This window comes from Nilaparvata lugens, chromosome 5, assembly GCF_014356525.2.
Source record: "Nilaparvata lugens isolate BPH chromosome 5, ASM1435652v1, whole genome shotgun sequence".
Lineage (NCBI taxonomy): Eukaryota > Metazoa > Arthropoda > Insecta > Hemiptera > Delphacidae > Nilaparvata > Nilaparvata lugens.
The window spans coordinates 62,721,744-62,734,552 of record NC_052508.1 but is presented as its reverse complement, the minus strand read 5'-3'; the positions used below and the strand labels follow the sequence as shown (position 1 = coordinate 62,734,552).

At 35.6% G+C, this 12,809-nt stretch overlaps 1 protein-coding gene across 2 annotated transcripts in view; it reads left to right on the top strand.

The window, feature by feature from the left end:
* LOC111059977 (zinc finger homeobox protein 3) overlaps positions 1–12,809 on the top strand; it is a 235,100-nt gene that overhangs the window by 199,678 nt on the left and 22,613 nt on the right. The window lies entirely within an intron of this gene.

The window sequence follows — 12,809 nt, the reverse complement described above, 5'->3', positions numbered from 1 at the left end:
TGATAAAGTTTTCGGAGAAGGAATTTCTCTAAAAATGTATTTTCATGTATGTATCGTATTTTATTCTGTCCAGGAGAAACTCCCTCACTAATTCTCAATCAATTTGATCCTAAGCGTCCCATGCGAGGATTTTTCTAAGGAAATATAATATATAATCTATATACTATAATAATAGACTATATACGGAAAAATCTGCGTTTTGATAAACATAAACTGTTTATGAAATGTTTATGCACATTGTGCTTGATAATAAAAGTGACTTTTAGTTGATGAAATAGATAGTCTTTATGGTAGCCATTTGTATTGAGAAACAATCACATGATTTCTTATTAAATTGGGAATGTGAGTACAGTAATTGTAATTGAGAAAATATTCAATAATAGAAAAACTAGTGCACTTAGAGTATTTAAATACTCTAATGTTCTTAGATACTCTAAATGTTCTTCAGCTTCCCATGCTATTGGTATGGAGCATGAATTCAAAATTCTATCTAACTGATAATACTGTATTGGAGGAGAGAATTGAAGAGAAAAAATGGTGTTTCATAATAGGGAATTTAAAGAGCTAGTGTACTGTACTGTATTTATATCTGACAACTCTATCCTATTGTACTGTGTATTTTATTTATTTATTTATTTATTTATTTATTTATTTATTTATTTATTTATTTAATAAACAACTCTTTCAACTCTTATTTATTTTGACAACTCTTTCCAATTCCACTGTATTTAGACAACTTTTCCCCATCGCACTGTATCTAGAAAAGATTGTTTCAGCATTGTACTCTTTTTAGCCAGGAATTCGAAATGCTATTAAACTAATAATATTGGAGCAGGGAATAAAACAAATGGCGTCGCCCTATAATAGAGCAAAGCGAACGGTTGGAAATTAGTGGGAAGCTAGCTAGCAGCGAAGAGGACAACATGCCATGCTTTTCTCTTCCCATCCCCATCATTCTCTCTCTCTCCCTTCCCTTCTCTGTCTCTGTTGTGAGAGCATAGCCGCCGGAAACAGGTAATTTCTATTAGAAGTCACGGCACTAATTACGAAATGCGCTTCAAGTACTAGCCACGTCCTTTTAAAAGCAATCATCATTTAATTGACGCTTTGTCTATAAAGCACTACACATACTATCTTCCTCTCTCACCCTCTCCATCTCCCTCTGTGTTCCTCTCTCTCACAACACAATCACACACAGACCCAAACTAAAATGGTAGTGGTCAACTATCTGTGAAGCGAGTTCTTGTGAAGGGATACTTGGCTTCGAAAATGGAGGATGAATTTTTATATGAACTGTATTCTCATTTGGATCACCATCAATCCTATGAGACTTCAAATGTGAAGCTGATTTCATTCATAAACTCCCATCAACCTTCCATGTAATTTTTCATTCATCTTTGAAATATTGTCAATTATCAAATAATATAATAACATTTCAGCATCATCTCAGCTCAAATAGAAACGTTCTTGATAGTTTTCCAAAAGTGGTGAATATTTTGTTTAGTGGTTTCATTGAATACAGTTTTCAGCACTCAATACGTAGACTAGAATAGAATATATAGAATAGAACAGAACTTTTTTTGCACTTTTTTCAACATTACAAAAATGAAAATAATACCTCCAATTCAATTCATCTCAACTAAATTTTACAAATAAATTGAACAAGCATTCTTTTCATCATAAATAAAAGTTCTTTAGGTTTAGCCGAGGCCGTCAGCCGAGTAGATAGATTTCTTTATTATACATTATACTAATATTGAATAAAATAAGTAGACTACATACGATCTGATGCATCATCAGAATTATTCATGCAAAACATTCGGTTATCTGTTTAATTCCACGATCGATATAAATCTACTATCGATTATACGATTATCAACATGTGATCCTCGATATATATTCGATAGGCGGTGGTGTGTTGAAGGCTATTCCTTCCCATCTTAATTGTCGATAATTAGCGGTCGATTGAAGACCTTTCCTGGACTACAATCAAGGTCTCGATTTGACTCGAGGCTCGTCCCTCGGTCTCCCTCTCACCATGTCTCTCTCCGTTTCTCTCTCACGTGATACGTTTTTAATAACAGATCGCCCAACAAATAATAGCATAATCGTCTTGCATGTTTCTCGGCCCCAGATACGAAGTGAATCAAGTTTCGAAGAAATTAGCGTCGAATCTGAAACTCTCAAAGCTTTCCGGTGTTTCGGTGATTCACTCTGATTAGTGACTTCATTCGACTTTCGGTTTTGTGTAGTTTTTTATGTTGATTAGTGATTTCAATCCCAAATTTACGTTCCAATCTATCTTCTTACGTAATATTCAATCTTGTTCCCTATTTTTTCGATTTGATTACTGATTTCAGTCTTTAAACTACGTCTGATCGCTATTTCCTTACATAATGTTCATTTTTGACTTAATTCATCTTTGTTTCTGTTCAATTTGATAAGTGATTCCCTACATTGCTTTCCCCCTCTATTCCTCTCCTATTTGTTTCTTTCACTCTGCTTCTTGGATAGTATTCTTCTTGCACCCTCATTGTATAGCTCACTTATTTTATAGATTTTAGTGGATAATCAGTTCTCATTCTCTCAGATACTCATTCTGATTTTTAGTCACTATAAGGGCCGTTTGCACCACAGTCAAAGCTTAAACTGAATCTACTCACCTGGTGGCTAAAACTCGAGATGAACCTTATTATAACAAACGAGGCTTGATATCGATTTAATCCAGTTTGAAATTGAATTTAGTTTCAACTGTCACTGTGAAAACGGCACTTAATGTCATTTCTCTCTCATGAAAACATTTTCAAATTCACCTCTCTAGAGTTCTAAATCACCGAGGTTTAATTTCTCAACTTTACTGTATCTAATTCTAACGTATTTTTCAAACACTCAACGACTCAAATCGCTTAATTCGATTCGTTGGTTCTGATGACTTTGCTTTTCGTGTGTGGCGCCACCACTCTAATTTCCCATAGACTTCATCGACGGTTACCTTCTTCTCCATCTTCTAATCACCGACAAAAATATCAGTTATTAGGCGACCGGCACGCAACAAAACCTGTGGAAATAATTGGCGAGAAATTGTTGCAGTCATCGAAATTGGATGTTTGCAGGACTTGAAGAGGAGGTACAAGATGAGGAAGAGGGAGAGTGAATGAAGGAAGAAGGATGAAAAGAAGAGGAGCAGGAAGAAGTAGGAGTCTGGCTTTTTGGCGGGAGACCCCACTTGTGGTGGAGGCGACAGAGGCACATTAATGGGGTACAAAGTAGTCTAATTATTGCTGGGTCGGCAAAAAGGCCTCAGGATGTAAGCAAATTGTTGTGGTGGCTCTCCTGAATTCAGTAAATTGATGAAGGAATGAAAAGAGATGGAGGAAATCGAAGAAGAAGGTGGATGACAGGGATGATGAAACAGCAGAGGATATGGAAGAAAACGATGATAAGGGGAAATAAGGAGAACAATACCGAGAAGAGAAATACAAAATGTTGAAGGTTTCAAACTTTGATCATGAAAGAACTAAGCCTATTCAGTATTATTTGCTTTTTCTATGCTTTGATGACATCCCGACATTCCACTGGTTTTTACACATAGTATTCATAATCTCCAGAATTCTTAAGAAGTCTGAAACAATGAACATGTAAAACAATATTCTAAACAATAATGAGAATTTCGCCCTTAGCAGTAGAGAACATTGTCATGAATGTTGTTTTCATTCAATCAGAACCGAGGAGAATTACTGAATATGTTGAGTCTCTAGAAATACCATGTTGAATAAACACGTCCAAGTCAACATAAAAACATGCTTTTCAAGCTTCATAGAAAATTTCCTCAAACAACTTTGGAAGACAATAAAGTACTTCCAGAACTAATAAGCTGCAGTATAGTTTTGCAGATGCCGAAAGGGCCAAAAATGTGCAGTGTTTATTCATCCGAGGAAGGATTTGGAGGGCTTTCTGTGAATTTTGAAGGTTGGGCTCGGAAACAAAAATAGTGGAGGACAAAGGGCTGGACGAAACAAAGCCGGAAGGGTCTCCTTTTGTTTACATGTTTTGCAGATTCAGGTACAAGACGAACAAAGAGAGTGTGATGGGATGAGGCGGGAAAGAGTGTGGTAAATAAAGAGGAAAATGTTGGAAAGACAGGAGGATCGGCATAGAAGTGCAGAGATGCAAAACGAAAGAAAGAGATGCAAAACAGCAGAGATGCAGAGAGAAAAGATAGGAAGGAAAGATATGAAGAGGGAAAGTGAATGAAGAGGAAGAAAAAGGAGGAGATGGCAAATAAGTACAATATTGAAAAGTAGCTGGCAATCGATCACAATTTCCATCTTTGACAAATCTTCTCTCAATTTCTGCTAAACGACTTACGCCGTTACTTTCAACAATAACACTTTTACACTTTTCCATCTTCTTCTATCTTACTGTCTTTATTCTCCGTTTCAGTCGCTTTCTTCTCCGTTCTTTACATTCGTGATTGGAGTGTCATCCTGTGAACGGAAACTCCATTCAACTGGATTCTAATTACATTTTCTCTGCCTATTACTTCAGAGACAATCGGTAATTACATTTGTTATCTTTCATGAATTGTAGGACAAATCTTCAGTTTTCTTTGTCAACAATTGGAGATGAACCAGATATTATTTCCGATTTTGATAATCGAATTCAATCATCAAATCAATGCGAGTATAGTCCAATAAATTATTTTGGTGCAATTTCTCTAATATCTTGTTCAAAAGTTTATAGATCAGAGGAATTAAACTTCCAGTTGATAAATCTTTTAGTTGAAATTATGAGTGGATGAAATTATTCAATCTACTTAACCTCTACACTGTTTATTCCAAATTAGGGTTATTAGCAGTTTTTGTGTAATACCTGTTATTTTCACCCGAACTGTATGTAATGTCTACGAATGAATGAATGAAATATTGACGTCTAACATTTCTTTATTGATCTCCAACTATAACTAGACACTTTCCACTACGTATAAACTGAATAATTTTTCGAGTTGATAATGATTATCGTACCTCACCTACACATTTCTCTGTTTATCCAACAATCAGCCGTATCATTCAACAGTTTCTCGTCCATCAGCCCTATTTACACATTCGTTTCCCCGAAAAAATAAAACCCTATTACCTCGAAGAATACCTTCTCTGTTCTTAATGTTGACAAAGTCGCAGGTAATCTTAATTTCTTCCATCTGTTCAAATGAACAGTATTATCGTTTGATTTGCCTCTTCCACTATGAATGCAGGCTATTCATTGTCGGAGACCATTAAAAAGTGTCGTAAACGTAAACTTTTATAAAACTGTTTACTCTGGTCAGGGGGGGGGGTGGAGAGGGGATAATGTTTACAAATGAGTCGGGTCCGTAGTTCGAATGTACATTTCGGTCCTGCTGCTATAATAATGTCACTGTATCACTAATTTTTTTCCACCGTTTTTTGTGTGTTCAACACCGATAAGAGATAGATGGACCGGATGTTCTTTTCAGGTAGAACGCCCCATTCTTGCACTGTTTTACTCTTTTTCTTCTCCTTCTTTCTCTTATTGTTCATCTTCTTCTCTTTCTTCCTTTCTCTTATTCTTTTTCTTCTTCTTCTCCTCCTCCTTCTTCTTCTTCTCCTTCTTCTTCTTCTTCTTCTTCTTCTCTTCTTCTCTTCTTCTTCTTCTTCTTCTTCTTCTTCTTCTTCTTCTTCTTCTTCTTCTCTTCTTCTTCTCTTCTTCTTCTTCTTCTTCTCTATCTTCTTCTTCTTCTTCTTCTCTTCTTCTTCTTCTTCTTCTTCTTCTTCTCCATCTTCTTCTTCTTCTTCCCAATCCTTCACTTTTATCTTATCCTTGTTCCTTACCCTTCACTTTTATCTTCTCCTTGTTTCTTATCCTTCACTTTCATATTTTCCTTGTTCCTTATCCTTTCGTTTCCGGCATCATTTCGTTTCTTCTTCTTCTTCTCCTTTTCCTCCGTCTACTCCTCCTCCTCCTCTTCCTCCTCCTTCTCCTTCTATTTACTACTTCCTTTTTCATGTATAATAGTTGAATAGTTGTTGCTAAACTATGATGGCTTGTTTCAGCGTATAGTTTGTCAGACTTTGTCTCCAAAGTGAGTGTTTAAACTATAATCATGTGTGTTCACACATGATTAGTTAATTAGATTAGCTCATCTAAATTTGGGAGGAAAATAGTACAAGGAGTTTCCTTAGTTCTTTACTCCCAAACAGTGCTCTGTTTGAAAACTATAAATAAATAAAATAATGCTTCATACATTGCATACAATATTGTTTACGGAATTGAGAGGGAGAAAACGATCAGAACAGTAGAGGACGGAAGACAGGAGAGCAGTGCAAACATAGAGAGAGAATAGTGGCGCCGAAATCAAACAAATTACTGTGTGCTGCTGCTGCTGTTGCTTAGTGCTTAGTTCTTCATGGGGCGAAATTGTGCTCGCTCTTTCAAAATTACACACGAAACTCTCTCACTCTCTCAATTTTTTTCTCCTCGTCTCCAGTTTCGGGCCCTCTGTGGTCAAAGTGATAATAAGTGCTCTTCTTGGCTTAGTGATGATTAGGGGGAAGGAGGAGGAGGAGGATGGATAAGAGGGAAATCCAGAGACGAGAAATTATTGTGGTGCATCTTCACCGCATAATAATTTTCCCTCTCCTAATTAGCAGGGTACCATTTGACTTTTTATCTCTCTTCTTTTCCGCCTTCCCCTCTTTCTCTCTCTCCTCCCCATACTCTATTCTTGTTCTTCATCTTGCACTAACTATCATTATCATCTCATGTAGGATTGTGGTCATCGAACGAGAATATAAGAAAATCTCACGCTTTGGATGAGTGGAGAAGAAAATGAGAATGAGGAAGATAAAGAAAATGGGAAAGAAGGTGAAGAATTGGATGAAAGAGGTGGAGGGAGATGAAAAAATGGAAGAGAAATAATTGTATTCCATTGCTATTGAACCCTTGATGATACTCCCCAGCTCGCATTGATTGACTTTCGATTGAAAATTGCATATATACTTAGATCGTGAAAAGCGGTTTTTTAATTCCATTTCTGTAGAATAGTAATTCTCAAGACTTGACTTTGACTTGAAAATGGCATAAATGTCCGAAACATGTTGTGATAAGATATTTCAAAAAAAAGGGTACTGAGATTTTTATTTTCTTTATATTTAATAGTAATTCTGGTTGGGAATAATTAGAACATTTGGATAAGATTTATTTTTCCCAAATTAGTAGTTTTGTAGTTCGATAGCTTCGTGAATAATAATTTACAGTAAATTAAAATACAGTAATTTGTCCGAATAATATGTCACTTACGGTGAATGATAAGAGACTGATTGATCGATTAGCAGCCCTTATTACAAAACTTAGGAGGGTAAAGTTAGGGCGCAGCCGGCCCACTCTTACACTCAACTCTCTAATACAATAGTTATAAGTAAAACTAGAACACTGTACAACAAAGATTATAAGATTGAGATAAAAAAATAATTCTATCAAAACTTAGGACTGCAGAGATTTCATTAGAAGAATAGAAATAACTTGGAGAGAATACAAACAGTGAATACATATAATCCGAAGTGAAATTGTAAGAAATTAACAGAAGGTAAGTAAAAAATGAAAAAGAGTGAACCAAAGAGAAATGAAATAGCTATTTATGTATTAAGAGCGTAATGCGCAACTTTATCGCTCGCGCAAAACAGTTATCACGCGACGCGATGCGGAGCTTTTGCTTTTGCAAGAGCGATAAAGAAGCATTATGCGCGAATTACATACAAAAATTTTTCTACAACTGCACAAACTTGTTAAATCACTTTTATATCTGGCGGAGTTTATGATAATTCGTCTACACTGATATCCGTCATGGCTGTATAATCGGTACAATTACCGACTTTTTAGGTTAAGATCTGACCGAGAGTGGTTTGTCTTTTGGCGAGCTGCTTATCATCAGCTGACTAGCGAGCGTGAAGAAACTCTTCTGCGCATGCGCAAATGATTAGCGAGCGTAAAGAAAATCTACTGCGCATGCGCAGATGGTTAGCGAGCGAAACAGTAGATTCTCTTCAGAAATAAGCTGTTTTTCGAGGAGAATTGAGTATGTAAATTCTTTCTTTACGCGCAGTTGTAGAAAAAAGCATATTATGAGAATCTTATCGCCTATTTTTTATAGCTTAGAATAATAATTGAACTATGATCAAGAGAGAAGATCGAGTACCTACGAAGTAGATTTGAAATAAAGGAACAAAGAGAAGTAGGGAAGGATAGAGAAGGAACTAAAGGTAGAGAGATGAAGAGAGGGATATTGAGAGTGAGGAAAGAGCATCAAATGATGAGAATCTCTTCACCTTGATCACTAATTACTGAAAGAGCGCCTCTTAATTGCAGCTGACCGCAATTAGACACCAGCTTGTTGGCTCCAGCCTGCATCTCAACACTTCTGATGAGAACAAAAAAAAAAGATTTCGAAAAAAGGAAGTGAATCACGTTTATAGTGCTCACTAATTTAGGTGATTCAGCTTGCGGACAAGTGGTCTAGCTCATCAAACTCATCAGAGGTTCAGATCTGTAGATTGTTTTAAGATGACTGTGTAGGTAATGTTTTTGTACTTTTGGAACCTCAGAAAGTATGTATTCAATGAATTGAAAATGAAATTCCGGCAAGATTGAATGAGTAGAGTTTATTTATATGTATGCTGAAACAGTAACAATAAATAACGAGTCGCGGGTTGATCAATAAGAAGAAAAGCTTCATTCATTAAATATACTAGTAGGAGAAATATTCTTCGAAAATTCATATTATTCTTTCATCTTCGTCATTTTTCTCATCCATCTACTTCCTTTATTTTGTCTCTTCTCTCTTCTCACTTCTTCTTTTTCTGCTTCTTCTCCTTCCTCTTGTTGTTGTTGTTGTTGTTGTTCTTCTTCTTCTTCTTCTTCTTCTTCTTCTTCTTCTTCTTCTTCTTCTTCTTCTTCTCCTCCTCCTTCTTCTTCTTCTTCTTCTTCTTCTTCTTCTTCTTCTTCTTCTTCTTCTTCTTCTTCTTCTTCTTCTTCTTCTTCTTCTTCTTCTTCTCCTTTTTATTTACTTATTCATTTATTTATTCGTGGACAGAATCACAAATCATATAAATATGATTAGGAAGGAACAACTGGCTTGGCCCAAATCTATTCCATTCTCAAATTTTTTCTCCTTCTTCTTCTTCTTCTTCTCTTCTTCTTCTTCTTCTTCTTCTTCTTCTTCTTCTTCTTCTTCTTCTTCTTCTTCTTCTTCTTCTTCTTCTTCTTCTTCTTCTTCTTCTTCTTCTTCTCTTCTTCTTCTTCTTCTTCTTCTTCTTCTTCTTCTTCTTCTTCTTCTTCTTCTTCTTCTTCTTCTTCTTCTTCTTCTTCTTCTTCTTCTTCTTCTTCTTCTTCTTCTTCTTCTTCTCCTTTTTATTTATTTATTCGTGGACAGAATCACAAATCATATAAATATGATTAGGAAGGAACAACTGGCTTGGCCCAAATCTATTCCATTCTCAAATTTTTCCTCCTTCTTTTTCTTCTTCTTCCTCTTCTTCTTCTTCTGCATCATCCTTTATCTTTCTCGTTTTCTTCTCCATCTTTGCTCAACTCTACCTGGACCTACCGCATCGATGGGCTACTATTGTATGCATCTCTTAACAAAACATGCATCCCTCTTTCTAAAGGGATGTTTTCAGACACGTTCCTGCATAATTTTACAGCTCTGGAAGCGCGTGTAGTCTGCTGCTGCAGGTTTCTGCTTTTCAAAATCCGTGTTGTAGACTTGTATTTCGGAATTGCTTCTTCTATTATAAACCACAAAAAATTATTATCACATTCTATAATTTATTGATGAAATATACAGTACTTTGAATATCTATCATAACATCAATATCAATATGATTTACTTGATGTGGAAGAAATTATTTGGTTATTATGGAGTAGGTCCTTTCTACGTTTTCTATACTCTGTTCCTTTCAATTTCGTCTTACACTATTGTGTTCTCTTCTCCTTCTATTTCTTCTTATTCTTTTCCTTCTTCTTGTTCTTGTTCTTCTTCCTCATCTTCTCGTTCTACGTTTTCTATACTCTGTTTCTTTCAATTTTGTCTTACACTATTGTGTTATCTGCTCCTTCTATTTCTTCTTCTTCTTCTTCTTCTTCCTCATCTTCTCATTCTTCTCATTCTACTTCCATTTCTTCTTCTTTTCCTCCTTGATGCTGGAGCTTTTATTCTCACTGACGCTTCTTGCTAGTCTCTCTTTCCGACCTTTCATAATTTCTCTCTCTTCCACTACTGAACTCGACAATGTCGTCATATATCCACTTACAACCCATCATGGTCCTGTCCAACGATTGATTTTGTTTATGAAATAATGTGGGTGACAATAATCGACTAACAAAAGAAACAGCTGATTGTCAATTCAGGGCACAACCAAGTTGACTTTCAGCTCCAAGGAGAGAGAAGCTGTGTTGTGTTGCTACTCTACTAACGAGTCTCATCTTTCAACACTCTTCCAAGTTCTATCAACACATTTATCCTATGATCACTGATTATCTTTCTCGTGGTTTACTTCTCTGTTTCTCCTTTCAATTATCAATTCTCAAGTTATGTTCAATCTTATTGATCTATTCAATAGTTATGTACAATTAAATTCAATAAAATATACAATAGGCCTACAATAAAATCTGTTCATTATGATTATGTACAATAGTGTAAAACTTCAACCAAAGCTGTTAAGCTACTCTAGTTCTTTCCTTTTTTTTCCATCATGATACTGTTCTATATAACAATAATAATTTTGTATTATATAATAATAATGAAAATATTTCAAAAAAATTTCAATTTCTTTTAAATTTCTTCCCTTTTTGATTCGTATATTATTTTCCCTACTCATCTAAACTCAATTCTTTCCAACGAATTTAAACCTCACAATTCTTCACCGCCAGTAACAATTTCAAATCTACATTGAATTTGTCTAATCTCTCTTCTTATTTTCCACCCTTCCTTTTCCGTTTACCTTTTCTCTTTCTTCTTTACCTTCTTTCATTCCATCCTATCTCTATCGTTTCTTTTCCATTCTTTTTGGTTTTTCTTTTCTTCTCTTCTTTTCTCTTCTTTCTCATCTAGGATATCCTCTACGAAAATCTCCTCCTTATCGAAATAATATTCTTCACTTTTATCTCCACCTTCTTCCCCATCCTTCACTTTTATCTTCTCCTTGTTCCTTATCCTTCACTTTTATCTTCTTCTTCTTCTTCCTAATCCTTCAGTTTTATCTTCTCCTTGTTCCTTATCCTTTAATTTTATCTTATCCTTGTTCCTTATCCTTCACTTTTATCTTCTCCTTGTTCCTCATTCTTTAATTTTATCTTATCCTTGTTCCTTATCCTTTAATTTTATCTTATCCTTGTTCCTTATCCTTCACTTTTATCTTCTCCATGTTCCTCATTCTTTAATTTTATCTTCTCCTTCTTCCTTATCCTTCACTTTTATCTTCTCCTTGTTTCTTATCCTTCACTTTCCATCTTTTCCTTGTTCCTTATCCTTTCGTTTCCGTCATCAATTCCACCGTTCTCAACACTCTTCCAATCATTCCCGAATTCTCTTAGCCTTTCAAACTGAAGCTGAAACTTCTCCACTACATTCAGCCGTCTCATTCACTCTTTTTTTTCTCTCTCTCTCATTCTTCCTCTTTCCTCGATCTCCAACACATTCCATCTCGTTCGCAACGAAATCTCACTTCTTCTTCAAATGCAGCACAAAAACTGCACCGATTGAATTTCTCTGCTCACTTCATTGACTAGAAAAACTGTCCACACGATATTTGGAGCAGCAGTTTTATGCTCGCATTGGAACTCACTCAAAAACTACAGACTGCACTCCTCCGATTTATACACATATCCTCTCTTTCTACTCGTTCTTCTTTCTCCTTACGTCTTCTTGATCTTGTAAAAAATGAAATTCTTTTCAAAACAATGGTCGCGAATCTCTCGCAATTCTTGACACCCGTCATTTATCACATCTCGATCTTCGTAACTATGACAGCTCTTTATTCTTTCCATTATCATCATCACCATCATCATCATTCTAATACTTCTCCACCTCTTTCATCTTTCTTTTTCTTCTTCTCCTTTCCCTCCTTCACCCACCTTCTTCTCAAAACTTAAACTCTCATCTGGCAATCTCTTCGCAATATATTAAGCGATACTGTAACATAAAGTACACAATAATTGAGACCGTCCTGAAAGAAAGCGAATGATTCGAAAGAAACAGTTCGACAGTGGCTATCGTCATAAATTAATAACTTCCATGTTGAGTTGCGAATCGTCCCATTCCCAAGTTTTTCTGTATCTTTTGTTTTACGTCTCTCGCCTTCTAAATTCGTCGAATCTTCGGCTGACGTGTTTTTCATTGTCAGAGTCAACACCGTCGTTTAATGTAGATATAATTCATTTGGTTGTTCTTCCATACAAACTTCAAGCAATCGACACTACGCATCCATATTTGGATGTGTGACTATGATGATAAGAAACTTACTAAAATTACTAGAATATACGAATCAATTTTAAGTAAGACAAACCAAAAATTAGATAGGTTTACAACTTGAGAGATATACTCGTATAGCTGAGATATACTCAGATTGTTCTGATCTGCACTCGATACAATTTCCACTAAACTATACAAATTGAGTGAGGAGAAAATAGTCGCATCTATGTCAGCATTCTTTGTTTCGTCAATCCATCCTAAATTTCATTCACACTTGCTGAATGTACTGTCTAAGCTTTTTTCAACTTGTCCCCACTTGTTGATT